Genomic DNA, 20,127 nt, shown 5'->3' with positions numbered 1-20,127 from the left:
CATCCTCTGAAACCTTTCAAACTTCATTTGTCAAAATTTTTGTAAATAAATAATAAATTACCCTGTAGAAAAAGCTTTTTAACAATGAATAATTAAGTATTTTCAGTAGAATTGATAAACTATATACAAAAATGGTTCTTTGTCATACCTTTCTTCATGTGAGCAAATATATATTCATATGTAACATACAGAAATTTATAAAAGTATGAAACTGTTTTTAAATTTAAATCTTCACTAAGTCTTCTTATGATATAAAAAATATCACTAAATCAGAAAGGAAACCCATAAGGCATTAAAAATGACACTATGTATGCTAGTCCAAAAATCTGTCCCAGCTGGGCTATATACTAAACCATCATTTCAGACGAGTACAATGAAAATAATTGGATTTATTTGGTACTCGTGTCTGAATGACTCATCCTCAAATTCAGCCTGGGTGTCTGCTCTATGCCCTTTGTCATCAATCATCCTAAGGAAAAACAAACTTAACTATCTCCTCAAAGCATATGGATAACTTTATTGAAAAAAATGCATCCTGGCAGTTAGTAACAATCTCTTAACTAGTACAGCTATTTTCCTGTGTTTGCTGTATGTACATTTACAAACTAAACCTCAGGCAGTTCACTTAGTCTCTCTGTCAGTATTTAACAAACTATTTTCCTCATGAAAAACCCAGTTCAAATTAGTTTCTCCTTGGCATCCATATTGTTAAACACAAACTTTGCAGAAATACCTCACCTAAGAATAAGAGTTGTATTTTATTTCACAGACCTAACTTCAGCAGTCTTCAACTGATCTGAGCCCCACAGCACTCACGGACATATGGTGATGAGATTTGGTAATGTAAATGCAACATTCATTATAGGGTCACTGGCTGGAAGGTGGTGTTAAGATTCTGGGATCAAAAAAAGCTAAAGTATGATCATGTCGTTTATTGCAAAAAGACTCAGAAACATGCACTGGTATGCACACCCACAGAGCCATACATACTGCTTACGTTCAGCAAATATTGCCTCTCTTTAAAAAGAAAGGCAAAAAAAAAGCTCTTGAATGTCATATTCACACACCAGTTCTGATTTTCACAATTTTATTTTTATATTGAGCTTTTTATTGACATCAAGAGCAAAAAGAGAAAGCAGGCAATAATACAGCAGAATAAAGGAAATGCCAGCCGACAGCTGACTGGTAAACAAGTAAGAACATCTGCACTTTCAGCAAATTGCTAAATTGCAGTGCAAGGTTGTGGGGTTTCTATATGCTCACCTTAGTAGTAGCTACATGTAGGACAGGTACTACTGACTTCCTTAAATTAATGGAGTAGCTAAAAGATCAAATTTAAAAGTCTAAAATTGCTCTTAAATTCTTATCTGAAGTTAGTAGATAAAAAAGTTTGTCTTTTGAAACGTGAACATCCTATGAAGGTCCTACAGAAAATCAATGGGCACCACACATTTTCAGCATCTTTAAAAAGAATTGGAAATTTACATATAAGCCACACACAGATCCACAAGGCAAAAGTCTAATCCTGGTCAAGTCAGTTGTAACCTCCAGCCTTCAAACTTCCCATTGATGGGAACATGGTCAAGCTTTCACCAGCAGGTTAAAAGAGGCTTCATGAGTGATTGGAGCCATATCTTTCTGTCAAGCTTTAAAATCAAACCAACTTTTTGGAACTCAGAGCTTGCTCGGAATTCCAAAAAGTTGGTTTGATTTTAAAACTTGACAGAAAGCTGTGTGCAAACACAGAAACTGTCACTGAGAAGGTGACAGAAAGGCTCCACCCCAGTACAGGCACACTTTTCCCAGGTCTGCCTGCATGGGCCAGGCACCAGGGCCTTTTACATGCTTTTGTACAGACAGTAAGTGATTTCCTTCTCTCCTGACAGCCCCTCATAAGAGCTATCAACTGATCAATGGATGACAGAAGGAATCCTGCTCGTGAACTGTGCCAGGCTTGTGACAACAATGTTTAACTACCCACTTAAAGAAAAGGTTAGGGAATATGGGGACTTGGTTACAGTACATGTTAATGAATCTTCCCATCCATACTGCCTACAGGTCCACTAAAAATATTTATTTTTTCAGTGCAGATGATGAAAATTCACCAAAGTCTGCAATTTTGCTATGTACATTTGGCATGCTGCATTATGGGACTTGCAGTCTAAGACCACAGAGAACTGCTTGGTTTTGCAACTCTTCCTTTAGGAAAAACTCACAGCAGCATCACAGATTTTCCTCTTTCCAATTACAGTCCTGCATGGATGCACTGACACGAGGAACATTCAATAATCAAGACCTGCAGTACCAAGCCACAGGTATGTGATAAGGATGATAGCAGAAAAAAAAGTATTAAAAGCTGCCATTTCAGCCACATATTCCACATCTTTAGTAATGATTAAAACAATTTTTACATGCATTCTCTGCACGTCAGTGAATTAGATTACTCAGCCTACTAATTATTTGGTTACCATTCTGTAACATGAATAATTCTAAAACTAAGGTCCTAAGAACTTCCTCCAGTTTAAAGGCAAAATTCTGATTGGCATGCAGGAAGATTTGACAGACTAGTCAATGGGGGCAGCTAATCAGTCACTTGACTTTTTGTCCTACTGAAAAAATTCCCAAAGCTACAGCTCAAGTTGGTTTAACAGTAATACACCTGCAGTGAAATTTTTCTCCTCCTTGCTCAATGATATTATCAGAAAAGGGATGTCTAAAAATCTCTCTCTTTTTGAGAGGAGTTACACTTATGGTGTCAAACTCAGAATGCTGTGACAGGGTTTCAGAGATGGCCACTACTTCCCAAGCTTAGGTCCTGAGGTTTCATTGAAATTCAGTCATTTGGTGTCCTTTTGTTGCTAAGACCCACCATGGTGATTGTGCCAACAACCTTATTAATCACCAAGGTGATTAGAACATTTAAAACTCAGAAGGAATGGATGAAACCTGATCTGACTGCTCTTCCATACTTCCATAGTAAGTTGTATCTACATTGTACTTGAAGCACACAAGAGAAGTTTTGCAATTTGCCCTAAGTTCAAAGTCACATTCCCACAATCACAGATGAGAGGGCAGGTTCAGATTTGGCTTTGGAGAAGATTAGCATATACCAAGATATATACTGACCTGAAAAGAAGAAATACGGCATCTCTGAACATATGTGCCAAGTTAGGACAAGGAGCTTTACAATTAGAGGACAAATAAATCTGAAAGATGCTTTTTTTCTACTAGTATGCTTCAGGATGGTTCTGTAAGATATCTGCCTTGTGCTAAACACCTGGAATTCTCTAGAAGACAAGATTCTTATATCCCTGATGCTCCTATAATCTAGATCTATTGTATTAACTCTGAGCTCTGAAAGGCTTTCTGCAATACTGGCAAGTGCTTCCTATACAAAATATTTCTGTTGCTCTACAAGGAGAACTGTGAATTTCTAAATCAACATTTTGGATTGTTATAATTGATCTGTATTTGTCACACTGCATTTCTATTTATTATGTTTGCTTTCAGTGGCAAAATCAAATTTAAGGAACTTTAAAGGAAAAGTTGATCAATCAAATGATGAAAAAAGTATGGCCACAGAATTACACTTCTAGCATGATCAGGGCCAAAACGTATTTCCTGTATTAATTTCATTTTGCACTCCCTTCTCTCAACTTAAGAGACAATTCCTTTGTTTTACATGAGATACATCAGGATCATTTTAATCCTTAACTAACATATCCTGAAGTTAGCTATTCTTTGATACAAAGAGCTGCAGGAACAGGACTTTCCTTTGTATAATGTTCTTTGTCAATGAAAACTGTTACACTTGAGCCCATGGACTTAAATGTGCATTAATCTGTCTTGTTCACACTTGTTCAGTGACTAGTTCTATTACAATTAATGAGGCAGATAATATCTTGATCCAGATTTTACAACTCTTTTAATTTCAGCATAGCTAATATAAATAGGATGACATATGAGCTATGAGCAATGAAACCAAAACACAAATACACTGAATTGCATTCTAAACTACTCTGATGATTAAAACCTGGAAAAGAGAATTTTTAGTGAACTGAGAAGACTTGTTGCTTATTAGGCAGCCTGTGGAACCATCCCTTCTTTTCAAGCTTGCATGAAACTGCCTAACCAGTTCTTTTGTAAGCTTTAGAAGTATACTGATTTATGGAGGGACAGAATAGCTAGTAGCACACATGCAAATATGAAGACACCTTGTAAGGCATCCTATTGGTGTTTTCTAGTCTGTCAGCTAAGGTGTATTGTACACTCTGGAACCACTGTCTGCAAAGTGTTCTGCTTTGGGCGGTTTCACGTGAGTTTCTGTTCTCAAGCAGGCAGCCAGTCTACTGGCTTTTCTATGAAAATCAGACATTGCTCCCATTTATGTCAACATTTAAGTCAATCAGCTCAAACATTTCCATTAAGGGATATCATTAAATATTTTACCTATATAAACAGTCCAATGTTTCAAAATCTATACCCTTTTGTCCTTAGGTAGGACAAAGCAACACGTAGTTGAAAAGACATTTTAATTTGCAGAACAGCAATAGCTAGAGCCAGACAGTTTTTGTCCAAACTCAAGAGTTTACAGCTATTGAGTGCATTGTTATTTTATTTGTAGTAACAGCTGGGATTTCTACACACATTTTGCCAATCGGAGGACAAGCATTTTCTTCTGAGTAACTAATCATGCCTCAAGGGCCTGTGTTAGCAACACAGACATCCTTTTAAGGGAATAGAAAACCACCTTTGCTATAGCTTTGACCTAAACCCAAAAGAGCAAGGCCCTTGGGGTCATGATTTCAAGCAGCACTGCCCATACCTTTCCTCTCAGTCATGAATTAGATCATTACTTCACCACTATGGGAAAAGAAATATGAACAAGTTCACTTCTACTTTTATATTTCTTGTGAGTTCAGCAGTTCCTAAAGTCTGATACATAGAAAGGTCTTGTTGCAGACTGATTATAGGCTGGTTGCCAGAAAGATCAAGTAAGGTATTTTAAACTTCATCGACCATATGGATGTGCCTTGTCTTTTTAGAGGATGTATTTTTCCATGAGGATTTTCAACATTTTAAAGTTCTACTATTTAGATTTTTTAATAATTTCAGATAAATTTAGGATGACTGAGACTCAGCACAGAAGTCCACAAAACTGACAGTAATTTTCCAAGAGTGCTAGGTTCTTGGATGTTAAATTCCTTTACCTTGTGTGGCTATATATTCAAAGAATGGGTATGGTTGGAAGGGAACCTAGTGGGTCATGTGGTACAACCTCCCACCTCAAGCAGGGTCATCTAAGAGCACATGGCACAGGATTATGTCCAGATGGTTCTTGAGGGAAACTCCACAATCTCTCTGTTGGCGAGAGGACAAATCTGTTTCAGTATGTGGTCACCTGCACAGTAAAGTTCTTCCTCATGTTCAGGTAGAACTTCCTGTGCATCAGTTTCTGCCCACTGCCTCTTGTCCTATTGCTTGACTCCACTGGGAAGAGCCTGGATCTACCCTTGGATATCCTCCCTTCAGATACTTGTAGACATTTATGATGTCCCCTCTCAGTCACCTCTTCTCAAGGCTGAATAGGCCCCTGTATTTAAGACTTTCCTCATAAGAGCTCCAGATTCTTAATCTTTGTAGCCCTCTTCTGGACCAGCTCCAGGACCTCCATGTCTCTCCTCTAATGAGGAACCCAGAACTGGACACAATATTCAAGATGCAGCCTCACTAGTGCTGAGTAGAGGAGCACATTGTCAACTGTAGATACATTAGATACCAATTAACAATAAGAATTGAAAGTTTGTTGCACTTGATTAGCTGCAATCAAATATTTCTTGAACAGGAAAAGCTGATTTTGTCTTTGCTACTCAGGGTTGAACATCAACAGTTCCTCCTGCCTCTTAACGTAAACGCTTTTTGAAATCCTATCTTCAAGTCCTCCCTATCTACTTGTCTTTGTTTTCTGTTAGGTAAGAGACTCTTGTATTGCTCTACATTTTTGTCACTAGTTACCTGCCCGATGATCTAAGGGCAGCTCTACTTGGCTGCAGGAAAGCCTGCGGAAAATCAAGTCTCTCATTCTCTGGCAGATGAACAAGTAAGTGCAGGGGTTGTCTTCAGTCCCTGGAATTACTGCAGAAGATTTTCCCTTCTGGTATCTCTACCCCACTTTTAAACTGATTCGACCTGCAGGTTACAAAGGGATGAACAGGGGTCCCTGTGGCATGACAGCAGAAGCCTTGCTTCTTTAGTGAGCCAGCTTAAAAACTGACTCACACGTGATCTCAGAAATTACTACATATGATATAAAGGCTGTTGCATGCAAGAGCAGCTGTCCATATGAGCATTTGCACTAAAGATTTACCAGATCATGCTCATAGGAGGCAAAAATTTTAACAATCCTATCTTAGTATCTTACTATTTCTACTATTTTAAATTCTCTAAAGCCAGCAAAGCCCACCTCAAAAGGTTCCACTATGGACTGCCAGTTTAAAGCTCCAGCAAGAAACAATCCTCTTTCAAGTCTCTCCTACACATACCTGAGGGAAAATGTGATGAATTAAACAAGACACATCCCTTGTACAGCGCAACTGAAATTGGAAAACTGGAAATTTCTCAAAAAATAGAAAAATGTCTTGAAAACATTCAAATTTTAGGTAGAAAAATGGAAATTTAAAATACTGTAATTAAGCATACAGCATAATTAAAAGCAGCCCTCAAAACAAAGCCCCAAATCCTCTAGAGAAAAATATATATTAAGTGCATGATGACATTCGCCAAATGTATTTCTCCAAAATGTGTGACCTGAGAAAAATGTCAGGAAAAAACTGGAGTTTTTACTATTTCACAGCAACTTCAGAGCACACAAACAGCACAGGACCAGTGACACAGTCTGTAAGTTCTTTAGCAATGACATTGTTAATAGTATATTCAGAGGAGGTGCAGCATATCCAACTCCATTTCAGTCCCTGAGAAGTCTCCCTGTAACTTCCAAGAGAGCTGGACATTGTTTCATATGAATTATATTTCTCTTGCAGACTGATTTGCATTTTATTGCCCAAGTTAAATAATATCAAATCTCCTAAGAGGCACAATATTTCCTAGAACCTATGTCCTGCCCTGCATTCATTCCCCAAAAGCAATCCTGAGTAGAGGGATACAACTGTAATAAACTAGATTTTGACAAATTTTGCTCACCAATTAAATCTATTAAAGTTAAACAAGTGTGTTTGATCAGAACCGAAGCTTGGAAACATTGCTGGGAATCTATCTCCTAAAAGGTCTAGTAAAGGAACACCAACACAGTTTTGTAATAACTGCTAATTTATTGCACATCACAGGCTTTTCTTGGAGGAACACAGAGGACAAAAATTTTCAAGTCAGTTATAATTTTACTCAAATGTCAGCAAGCCTTAGGGATAGTCTAAGTCACGATGAGCAATACGTGATGCAACACACGCATGGATGGCACAGGAGCGGCCATCCATGTGCAGTCTCTCCCATTCCACCTATTGCTGCATTTGGCATCAGGACAAAACAGGGTGTTGGCAAAGGCAGAAGTTCAACAGGAAACCATGGCCTCTCTAGAGTACAGAACAAGCAGCCCCTAGAAACAAGTGCATAGGCACTGGTCATCCACAGCAGCAAATATATGGTATAGAGCACACCTGCATTCAGCAGATGCAAAACTTCTTCCTGTGCATGAACACAAAATCCTTCCAAATCCTTCCACTCATTGTCCTGTTTCGTTCAGGGAGCTCATCCTTCTCTTAGCAAACAAAACATAAACCTAGAGCTCTATTTACATACTACCACAAAGAAGTTTACCCTTAAGATTAATACCCCAATGAATCCCCCCCACCCCAGTGTAATTACAAGAAGAAAACATCATTTGCTCTCCTACACAACTACACATGCATAAAGCATATTCTCCAACATGGGGACTGCTAGGACAATTACACTTTGCTGAAAGCATATGCTGTTGCTTTTAGATGGAGATGTGCTCATATCATTTGAAGAGTAATGTAAAAAAATATTATTGCTGTAGTTGTGCTGTGCTTCCTGACCAAATTTGCTTAAGCTGTGACGCATCACTGACAAGATTTTCCTCCACTCCTCTAGGGATATATATTCAATATCTTGGGAACACACTGCCATAAGCAATGGTTCTTTTCAATATCCATATACAAGAATACATCCCACAGTTTCACTATCTGGATTTGTTCCCAGAATAGTTTCAGGAAATTTCTAGGCCATTCTATACAAGTAAGCTTTTCTAAAATACTCTCTGGGAATAAACTTCTAGAAGCAGATGGATCACAAACACTGGAGCCCAGCAGGAAACAGATTATTAGCAAAGTCAGCAATTGCACACTTGCTCCTCCTTAAGACTTTTTATTTAAAACTGATGATTTGTTGGTAAAAAAATAACATCATCCATTTTGGTCCATTTCTGAGCAATGTCTTAGTCATATCTGTGGCATCCAACTATACTTGTCCAACACCTTCAATTCTTACCTTCATGATGTTTCCAGAGTTTGTGCTACTGATAGAATGCTCTGCCTTATTTGATTATATAAAGAATTAAATTTCACATCACCTTCCTGTCCATGTGAGAACACCAAAATGATTCTTGAATAAAAATGTGCCTTTTTTTTCTGGAAAAAGAAACTGCCTTCAAAGATTCAATGAGTGGGCTATTGGAGAAAATTAAGTGGCAAACCAGAGAAGTCAGTGATGTATCAAAAGACTTATTAATTCCAGTTCCCTTGGGAACTGTACCATGTTTTGCTTGACATTACAAAAGATTGATAGGTGTGAATTAGATTTTACTGGAGGTGAATACCAAGTATATTAAAAAGCACTACCATTTCAACTAGATTTCCCATGTCCTGCCCACTGAATCAAGTTTTTTTTCCATTTCACATATAACATTTATCAAAACTTTTCAACACTGAAAAAAAAGATGAAAAATATTAACAGGAAACTGGAGTGGCCAATATTTGGAGAATAGATCCTTCATTCTTAAATATTTCTAAAAGACTGTGATAAGAAGTGATTTTTAAAAGTATTTCATACATTAAAATAGAATATTTATTTATTTTATTTGACTTAAACTTACTCTATAACTACAGTAAATTCATATTCACATCTGATGTAACTATGGATCAAAATTTACATGGAAATATTTGCTCGAACATAATTACACTTGCAAGCATTCTCTCCTACTAATAGTCAAACTTTAATCTCAGTCTATTCTGACACAAACCACTGATGTACAGCTAAACAACTTGGCAGGCAGGAAAAGCAATATTTCAACAATTCTTCAAGTTATTGTTGTCTCAGCACAAAAAAGCCCATACTTACTTAATGAAAAATATTACCAATCTCTAGGGTGTATAAAACAAATTGGTTTTAATGCAGCAGTTTTGGCTCATATTAAAAGCATGTGGAGATTAATTTCTTTCTTTTTGAAGGTAAAATCAGTTAACTCTGCCAACACTTACAGAAAAAGTTCTAATGTTCTTATGCAGTCCATAAAAACCCCCAGGCCACAAAGTTCTCTTTTGGTGACAATGTAGGTATCATGTGAAACACTAAACACCTAATAATTAAAACTTACTTCCAAACTAGATTCTTTTTTGGAAACTTTAAGGTATAAGCAAGAAATTTAATTTCTACATTCAGTCCAAATTAGTCCTTTACATAAATGGACACTATTTTTAGGATACAATTATCCATTTTGATCTGATATTAGAAGCAAAGTGTCAATAAATACACACATTTTTATACTGTTTTGTAAATGAATATTGAATAGAATACTGCCACCTTTTGGCTATGATCTGGCCTTAAAAATACAACTTCTTTGTAAAATTTCTAAAAATATTAGATATGTAATGATTGTTCTGAAGAAATCAGTCTGTCAACAGGTGAATGTTATGCTTATAATTAACATATTGTTGATGTAAGAATAAAATTTTTCATACTGAATTGCATAGTGTTACCCTATTATTTCAGGATAATGAGCAAGAACTTTCACAAGGGCTTTTGTCTTTAGCAGAAAAAACGCATCCATAGCTTTGACAGCAAGCTAATAGAATTACTACTTTACAATCACAGCAATTCTACTGCTTAGAGTTAAATAATACTCCAGTGCAATTCATGCATTCAACTTCACAAATACTGAATCACAGACAGATTCTCAGAAAATTCTTGAATTGAGTCTAATCATAAGCATTTAAAAATGCTTATATGGTAAAAGGTTAAAGGCATGTAAGTATTTCAGTAACCTCTGAAAGGAGGACTCTAAAGTATCTTACCATGAACAAATGATGCTACTAGAACAGGCAGTGAAGAAGAATTGGGATTTGGCGTTAATCCCTAGCAAGTGTTCCAAGTCATTGCAGAGAGATTCTCCTGACTGTGGGCTAATCAGGTCTCAATTTAATTCATTTATGCCAAATAAATTAAATAAGAGGATTTGATCCATCTTTAGGGAAGAGTTTGCTCATTAAAAAAATCAGGAAAAATAAGTACTCCCTTTTTTGTTTCAGTATTTGTTTTATCTATTGGGGTGTCTGGTTATCAAGGTACACAGAAGGACTACCACTTCTCTATGGACTACTTTAAATCAGATCCTAGAAGTCTACAACATATTTACTATAAATTCAGCTATCTCAACTCTCCAGTTTTGCACTGTCAGACAAAATAATGAGTAACTTGATGAAAAATACAAAATCCCCACTAGACTGCTCTAATTAAAAGGAGAAAGGTTCTTACCCACCTCCCTGTAAAATGCCAATGCCATAGTGAAATGGAATACAATTTTCATTTATAAGCATTTTCATACCATTATGCTTTAAAGAACATGTTAAAAAGCAATAACCACAAATCATTTTGCTACTTTACAGGCAGCGTTCTTGTATCTTTTTTCCTACTACTGTAAATACTTTGTATGTCAAAACTTTGTTAAATCCTATCAGAGTTAAGTAGAAGGAATTCACTAGACTGGAAGCTTAATTTCTATCAACAAGTATAAACACTTGAAACTATCCTAACAACATTTTGGAATTTCAAAATAGCATTCACATCTAGAGAAGAATAAGCAACAAGATTCCTATACATTTAGCCACTAATGCAGTAGTTTCCCCTTTTAAACCAATCCTATTTAAAATACATTTTTCCATGTATCGGCTATTGGCATAGGGAGGTTTTACACAGAGACCAAAACTGTGCAGGCTCAGTTGAAACTTTTTATACAGCAAATTTGTTCTTCAGAATTAAGTAAGTGCATAAACAATTTGCTTCAGACACTTTCTTCCCCATCTATCCTATTTCAAACTTTTTTTTACCAAGATAATATGAAGAAGACAACTAGGAATATTTACAAAATGCCTGGTTTTTGGAAACAAAACCTAAAGCAGCATTTAACTTTGACAAATAGCCCTCACTAACCTTTAAAAATTTGCCTGTAGGGATAAAATGACAAATGACTCTCACAATGGGACTTATTAGACTTTTAGACTATTGTGCTAACAGGGCCCTTCAGGAAATACTGTTTCAGATTATATCAGCACTTCCATTTTTCAGGGCCTAATAACTCAGTTTGAAAAAAATAACCAACCAAAAGAAGCAAAACAAAAACCACACATGCACCTTCCTTCAGGGACGAAACTTAGCACATGATGTCATGAATAAACCTGCCTTCAAAATTTAAAACACGTAAGTTTCACAACATCCTGTGCCTCAATGCAGCTCATGATGCTCATGATATTTCAGAAATAAGAATACTGAAAAAAGATTAGCATAGGCTACTGAAATGTTTTCAGTATTTTAGGAGGGGAAGAAAAATTTGACCTCTTTAAATGTCTTAAGGTGATTTAACATAGTGGTGAAAATGCTGTGCTGCTGCAGGCAGTATTAGCTGTTAAACTTATGCTCTGGTCCAAATCCTCTATCTGTTTCAGACCCCTTAAAAACCACTGAAGTCAACAGACAAATCCCACTGCCTTCAACAAGTTTGGATCAAACTCCTTAAGATTATATCATGCCATAGACAACCTGTCTATGGGATATACCAGACATTTAGAAATACCAGTCTTGTTAGGCAGGAGGGCGTAATTATTGAGATCTAAGACATCATAGTCTGTTGACTGAAAGCTGTAATACATATTATATACAACATTTGTATTAGAAGTTCTACAGTGAGACAAGAAAGTCAGCTTCCCCTTCACCTTCCTGGCTGAGGCTGCATTCAGAGCAGGGATTCTGAGCAACCTCACAGAGGCAATCACAGCATTATGGAGTAGCTATTGTTCTCAGATGGAAGAGAAGCCCACAACCACAGGGTGATCAATTAACAGAAATGCCTAAACCATTTCTTCTCCCACTGCATTCTCCTGAAGCAGCCATGTTTATTACATATCTGCTAAAAAACTTAAGTGGTGGACTCAGTAGAGGAATGTTAATAATAAGTGAGTATCTTTATTTCAGACACTCCTTTAGTAGTAACAATTGCATCTTCCCTTTTTAATCTACTCTTTCATTACAAAAATTTTCAAGGTGTTCTTAAGACTACATTCACTGAGAGATCAAACTGTCAAGACCATACAGTATGATTGATAAATACTGAGAATTTAGAAGAGTTGGAAAATGTAAGAAAGCCTGTCTCTCAAACATCTTAACGTGGAACTGGCAACAAATTTACAAAGGGTGCCTCAAAAAAAAATTAAAAACAAAATAAAATAAAATAAAATCCAAACCAAACTTTGCCTGTTCTTTGCTTTCTATATCTTACACCCTTCTGACAGGAACACCAGTACGTGTTCTACTTCGAAAGTATTGAGTTCACCTTACCTTTTGTAAGGCAGCAATCTTTTTACTATGGCACCTTATTGACTCTTTGAATATGTCCAGACTGGTCTGCAAGCTTTGCGGTGACTCTTGGACTCAACCTCCTAAATATCCACACCCATAACTAAACCTGGATTTCCTACCAAAAGAAAGTGCACTTATACCTCCTTCTTATATGGAAAAAAAAAAGATGACAAGGTACATAGCCAGTACAGAGCTCTTCATGAGCACAGAGAATTTATTTCCTTTTCTGCCCATGAGCTACTCACCTATCTTTAATACTTTAACTCCTGTCCTGTTATATGACTTGTTCTAGCAAATGTTTTAGTTGCTGTTTCTCTTACTCATTTTTATCCCTATTTGGATCTGCTGTGCCATCTCCCACACTGTACCCCACTAAAATTGTCCTTAGCTTATTTCTTTGTGTAATTTATTATCTCCATATGATTGTCTAGTAATATTCTTACACAACTTTATCTCATGTATCAATCATCCATTCTGTGTATTGTCCCACAATTATCACAATGAATGTAGGCTACTGCAGCTGTGGAAGAACAATGCCTTCAAAGACAGCTCTCAAACAAAAGGAGAGAAATGAACATCTTCACCACAACCCCCGCCCCCGTGAGAAATTGTGCTTTCCACTGTCTTAGACTCATTACCGACTGGAGGCCCCTACAACAATTAAGTACTCCAAGAGACCAGAGTGAGGTCAGATCTCTTCCTCTTTTCCTGGTCCTGCCACCAAGCTATTGTGCTAGCTCTCAGTAAGTCTTTATCATCTCCCTGCTTCAATTTTCCTCCTCAACAAATGCGCCTAAAATGTTATTCCTCCTGGAGAAGTTAATTTGAGATGAGTACAGGGAACACTGTAAGATTGGAATGTTTTTCTTGTGGTTAGCATGGTGACTCAGTCCACTTCCCATGGACAAAGCCCGAGAACAGGCAGGGTTTCTTTTTGTATTTTCAGGCATCTTTGGTGCATTGCTGTTGCAGGAAAAAAAAAAAATTAAGCAATAGCAAGCAGGTGATGAATGTGTCTATACCAGCGTGAATATCTGAAACTGAACTTTATACCCTCAGGAAGACTGCTAGTTTCCACTGGCAACCAGTACAACCTGGATATAAATTTTGATAACATTGTGACTGAACAGCAGCACATCCCAACTCCTCCAATTAATACAGAGACAGAACCCCCAATTAGGAGGCTGATCATGCATTGTGTTTATACACAGACTACTTGAGAAAATGGGAGACTAGGGGCCTCAAAGAAGGTTTAAAAAAAAAAAAAAAAAAAAAAAAAAGGCGGTTGGGAAAAAAAAAAAAAAAAAAAAAAAAAAAGACATGGCTTTGGAGAAAAAAAACAAAAAAAACCAAAAAACAAACAAAAAAAAGGCCTGGAAAGAAGGCAGTGAAAATCTCAGCTGGAGTAAAGATCTCAGGGGTCAGGGGGTATGTGTGGAAACAACTGCCAGGGGGTGCTCAGGGACCTTGGTCTGTAATGACTGAGACCAGCAGCCTCGAGCAGTGGCACACAAAGATCCAACATGGCTTTGGCTCCAGCATTCCTGGACCAGCCATGACCTCTCTGCTGGGAAGGGAGGCCAAGACTATGGCTTCCCTTCTCAGCTGGGAAATGCTGGGGGTGAGCACGTCCATGTGAGATAATCTAATAGAATGGAAACACTCATCTTGTTGGTTCTTGAATGAACCCAAGTAACCAGATCCACTCTGGCTGTTGGTTGCACTGCCTTGCCCATGAACATTACAGGGTAGTATTCTGTCATGTATCCTGTTGCACAGTCCCATCCTTTCTGAACAAATGCTGTCTGACACTAATGCACAAGGCTGTGGATGTATTAGACTATTGTGAATACAGCTTTTTTGTAGGATTTGCTATGGTGACTGTGACCATTATGACCTCATGAAGACAGGTACAGTAAGGTACAACCCTCACCCACCTGTGAAATATACTGCCTGTATTTATACAGCATGCTCAGCTGACATCTCCAGATTGCCCTGTAACCCATTTTATATAGTCCAGAGACTCCCACAGGAAGGCACTTAGCACTGCCTGCAAATATTCACCACCACCCCTTTCCAAGCTACTCATTTCTGTGAAACTACTACAGGCAGGCAGAAAATGGCCTGGCAGCCCTACAACAGAACTGGAGAATGGACATGGGGCTCTGACTCTGACACCCCATCCTCCATGCTCCCAGGGCCAGCTTAGCCTCCAATAAATTGAGAAGGCTGACAGCAGACAACAATTCTGAAATAACAAATTCTTCCTTCAGTAAATGCAGCTAAATATGCAGCTGCCAGGAAACATAAAGACTGCCTCTGGTTTTAATTGTAAGCTCTTCCTAAGTTACCTGAAATGAATGTCCAGTCCATATGCTCATATGCCCTGTCCACTTTCCTGAATAACAACCCTAAGTCTCTCTTCTCTTAAAATTCAGCCCTGCTACATGAGAATGCTACCCCATGCAGACGAAATTATGTATTTGGCAACCTAAGCCAGGGTGTAGGGCTGGTTTTTTTAAAAAATTGTACGTAGAAAAATAGTAAGTAGAAGAAATACAGCTCCCTTCCACCTTTTTCTGACTCTGAACTGTTTTCTGATGTGAAGTTTTTGGCCAGGTCCACCACCTGATTACAGAGCTATGGATTCTGAACCTAAAAAAGACAGAACATGTATGAAGCATTATACATCTCTCTTTCCCTGTTCCTCCTTGTTTCTCCCCCTAAGCTCTTTATACAGCTTACTTGAGCATTCATTTACTGTGGGATTGGTCTATCTATTTGTGTTCCAGTTAGCAGGGCTTCTAAGAAGGTTGTGTCATGCTTGTGCTAAGAGCTGTGGACTTCTGGGTTAGAGCTGACCAGATCCTAATGAACCTATAGGGCAAGCAGAGCATACAATGGTTGAACTTGGGTATTACTTTTGCTTAGGTACCTTAGAATCTTTTACTTAGGAGTCAAATTTAGGATTGTGAATGTTACACATTTGCAGCCCTTATTAGACCAATATAGTACACATGAAGTGTCATAATTACTGAAAGGAAGATGACCAAAAACACAGTAAGAAAATAAAAACAAATGCACTAGCAAATAAAGCAGTAATAAAAAGTTTACAATATAATAAAAGATGAAAACATAATGAAAATTAATTCCACAGAAACTGGTAAACTTCTGCAGGTCCTGCCTCACATACATGAATGTGACAAAAAATTATTTTACCCTCCCTTACTCAGAAAAAGCTCAGAGAATATCTTACATTTCAAGAAATGTACACTTGCTACATAAAGCTTAAGGTTTACAACCCTTTTACCAAAGTCCTCATGAAAAAAAATCCTCTCAATTTTCTATGAATTAAAAAGGTCCTAAAAAGATTTTAAAATATTGAAACTTGGAGTTAAATGTCTTAAGATAGTTTCAAGCTTCATTTCCTGAACACTGAAAATGGAAGCAAGTATTTAAATCCAAAGACAGACACTGTATCTGAAACAGAGGTCATGAAACTCATGCCTATAACCAGATTTATATCAACTTCAGATGGTTTACAAATTATAGTTTCGAAAAGTATATTGATATATATATATCACCTTCAACTCAGATTTTTCTGTACAATTATTCTATAACTGCTTAATATTTCATAATTGAACCTAAACTGATCCAACAGCCAAGGATAGAAAAAAAATATACAGTAAGCCCTGCTCACTGTTCACTGGCATGTAGTCCTTTTCAGATGTGAAGCTACCAGGATCCAAGGGAATGGCCTGAAGTTGTGTCAAGAGAGGTTTAGCCTGAATATTGGGGAAAGGTTCTTCACGTGGAGGCTGGTTGGGCACTGGAACAGGCTCCCCTGGGAAGTGGTCACAGCACCAGCCTGAACAGAGTTCAAGCAGCATTTGGACAATACTCTTGGGCACCTGGCGTGACTCTCAGGTATGGTCCTGTGCAGGGCCAGGTGTTGGACTTGATCCTTGAGGGTTCCCTCCAGCTCAGCTTTTTCTGTAATTCTGTGAAAATAATATTCACTTCAAGTTGTTGCACATTCATTATATTGAAGTTTTTTCATAATAGCCTATTATTTTTCCCAAATATCCCGGGGATACAACATTTAAAGATATTTCCCACTGGGAAATTTCACTTTTCCCCTTCCTTTTTATTTGCCTTTTCTTCTTTTTTATTTAACAAATCAAAAGAGGGAACAATTCCCAGTTACTTAATGCATGCCTTATTGTACTTCTTAATGTATAAAGCTATTTTGAAAAATAACTTTAGAGCATGCTTATTTTGAAAAGCCTCATTTTTTTCTCTGATCTCCAGCTCAAGTATACTTGAACTGCAATGGTTTTTCTTCAAATCTCTCTCCTGTGAACAACTTGGGATGGGAAAGCAAAACTGGTTTATTTCATGCTCTTCCATCATCACCAATAATAAAGATCTGAGATTAAATTATGCCCTTCCTTGTTGATTCCAATACTCTGGGATAAAAAGCTTTACTTACAATTTCCTTTGCCTTGTTTTGTATATTTAAAGTACACTATGTCATACTTACAGAGCCAAATGCATTTATTCCTTAGCAATCCAGTGAAGCTCACTGAGGTATTCTGTAATTCCCAGGCATAGTTCTGCCTTACAACAAGCATTTAAAGTCTCTCTTGAAAGCACAGAATTAGACAAGCTGGTAATACTTGAGATGCATATGTTATTTTCATGCAAAATTATACTTCCTTCTATCTTTTCTTGTTACCATGCTGAACATAATTGTACCATAGGGTGGAAAGGAAGGGACTATTCCTGTGTAAAAGGTTCCCCTCTCCATTCCTTTCATATTACTATATTCTCTAAAACAATCAAGGTAATAGACCAAGAGCAAGCCCATTTTATACAGTTTTTAACAATTATCATTTTAACCCTGTCATGTATCAGTATATTATACCTGATGTAACCTTTAAGAGGGTATTAGTCAGCAGAGACATCTGCATTTGTAGGAGATTCATCTCTTAAAACTTTTATTCCAACAGGCATCTTGGAAGTATAAGTCATGAGAAAGGGAATATTTTTCCTTACAAGCGGAATATGAACATAAATCCCCTTTCCCTATGAAATAACTATCTTTTCACTTTGTCTTGTTCTTCCCAATCCCCTTTGTGGAGGAAAAGGGAAAGCATTTTATTTACCTGTTTTAAAAAAACTTAAGTTCGTTGGAACCTTGACAGAGAATATATTAGAACTGATTGACTGACTTCACTGGATTCAAATTATCAGTGAACCCTGTAACACAATAGCTTTATAAATTGTTTGGGTGTTTTATAAGAGAAATAATTCAAAAAAGACAGAAAACATCACACTGAAAGTTGAGGATAGAGGCTAACACAGTCTAGAGCCCATTGGTAAAGTACTATCAGGTAAGCATTTCTGCCCTTGGCTTTTTAATATATTCACAGTTTCAGGTGAGGAAAACCTGCTTATCCTAGTTCCGCTAGAAAAATGCAGAGTGACTCCACTAAGTTAATTATAATTACATTACACAAGTTCTTCAATATTCTTAAACCAGAAAAAAAATGTATCAAATAATTATAAAGTTATAATGTGGTACAGAATCACAGAATGAATTAGGTTTGAAATGACCTCCAAGATCACTGAGTCCAACCTATGACTGAACACCATGGTGTCAACTAGACCATGGCACTGAGTGTCAAATCCAGTCTTTCCTTAAATATTTCCACCAGGGATCGCCCTTTCTGTGAAGAAATTCTTGATATTATAATTCAATTCTTCAGATATTACAATATTCAACCTAAACCTAAACCTTTCCAGGCACAACTTTAGACTCTGTCCTCTTGTCCTGTCCTTTGTTACCTGGGAGAAGAGCCCAAACCACACTTGGCTCCACCCTCCTTTCAGGGAGCTGTACAGAGTGATCAGATCCCTCCAGCTCTCTCGGCCTCTCCTCACAGCACTCGTATTCCAGGCCCTTCCTCCCCTCCATAGCCCTTCTCTGGCCCCACTCCAGCACCTCAGTGTCCTTCCTGAACTGAGGGCCCAGCACTGGATACGGCACCAAGGTGAGGCCTCACCAGTGCTGAGCACAGGAGGACAGTCCCTGCCCCGTCCTGCTGGCCACACTACTGCTGACACAGGCCAGCTGTCACTGGCCTCCTGGCCACAGGCTGCATCATGGTCAGCTGCTGTTGACCAGCACCCCCAGGTCCTTCTCCATTGGACCACATCCCACAACTTGCATTTTGGACTCTTGTGTTTCCTCATTTTTTTTTTCCAGATAATTTGAATAGCACATCAACATAATCATGGTTTTGATGATGATTCAGCTGAATTATGAGATACCATTTTTGTAAATTTGAATGCTATCCAGAAATAGTTACCAGCACTGAATTCCTCTAGATGATACATTCTTGATTTTAGAAATATTTCTGTTTTAAGCAGTGTAAAAATATTTATGGAATGCAGGATTTAAAAATTGTTTTCAAAGTCAAAAGAAAAAAGATAGAAGTATAATTTCTCAATTACAAATAAATTTTAAAAAAGCCCAAGACAAGTTACATAAGGTTTGAATCATAACAAAGGATGTGGAAGAAGTTAATAGATTCAATTTCCCTTTGATAATGTGAGACAGAAAAATACTTTACTACGATTTCCTAGTGATTATTTACTTCTAACAATTCAAAGAATGTTGGATTCCACTGTCATGTTAACAATAGGATAAAAGACAACCAATTATGTAAACAGAATCCTTCAGATAAAATTTCTTCACTATTTAGGAATTACGAAATCAAAAGACTTAGCCCAAGCAAGATACATTCCTGTTGATTTATTTAGGATAATCTTCTAGATAATTCTAGCCAAATGGCTTTAATTTCATTAACCAAACTAGCAATCTTAAGGGCACTGGTGCTAAGAATCTTAAGTACAGAATTTTCAGAAGGGAAGAACTTCACTAGGTTAGAGGACTTCAGCCTCAAGCCTGTTCTTTGTCAAAAATGAAATTTGACCTAGAGGTACTATGCTTTGTATAATTCCTCAGTCAGGTGTCTGTGCAAGAGTTCAAAATAAACTCACATTTCCTGTTTTTCAGTTAAGACTGGCTAAGACTGTTTTGCCATGAAAGCTTAAATGTATTTTAGAAAAAAATTACCAAGAGGGTGAATATCTCACTAGATGATACAGACAAAGCAGTTAAACACCCTCCTCTTAAAACAGTCATCATCAACACAGTGCATGTTTCACTGAGGGAATTTA

The sequence above is a fragment of the Onychostruthus taczanowskii genome, unplaced genomic scaffold, assembly GCF_017590055.1.
Source record: "Onychostruthus taczanowskii isolate IOZ18803 unplaced genomic scaffold, ASM1759005v1 scaffold4, whole genome shotgun sequence".
NCBI classification, from domain to species: Eukaryota; Metazoa; Chordata; class Aves; order Passeriformes; family Passeridae; genus Onychostruthus; species Onychostruthus taczanowskii.
Note: the sequence above shows the minus strand (reverse complement) of the source record.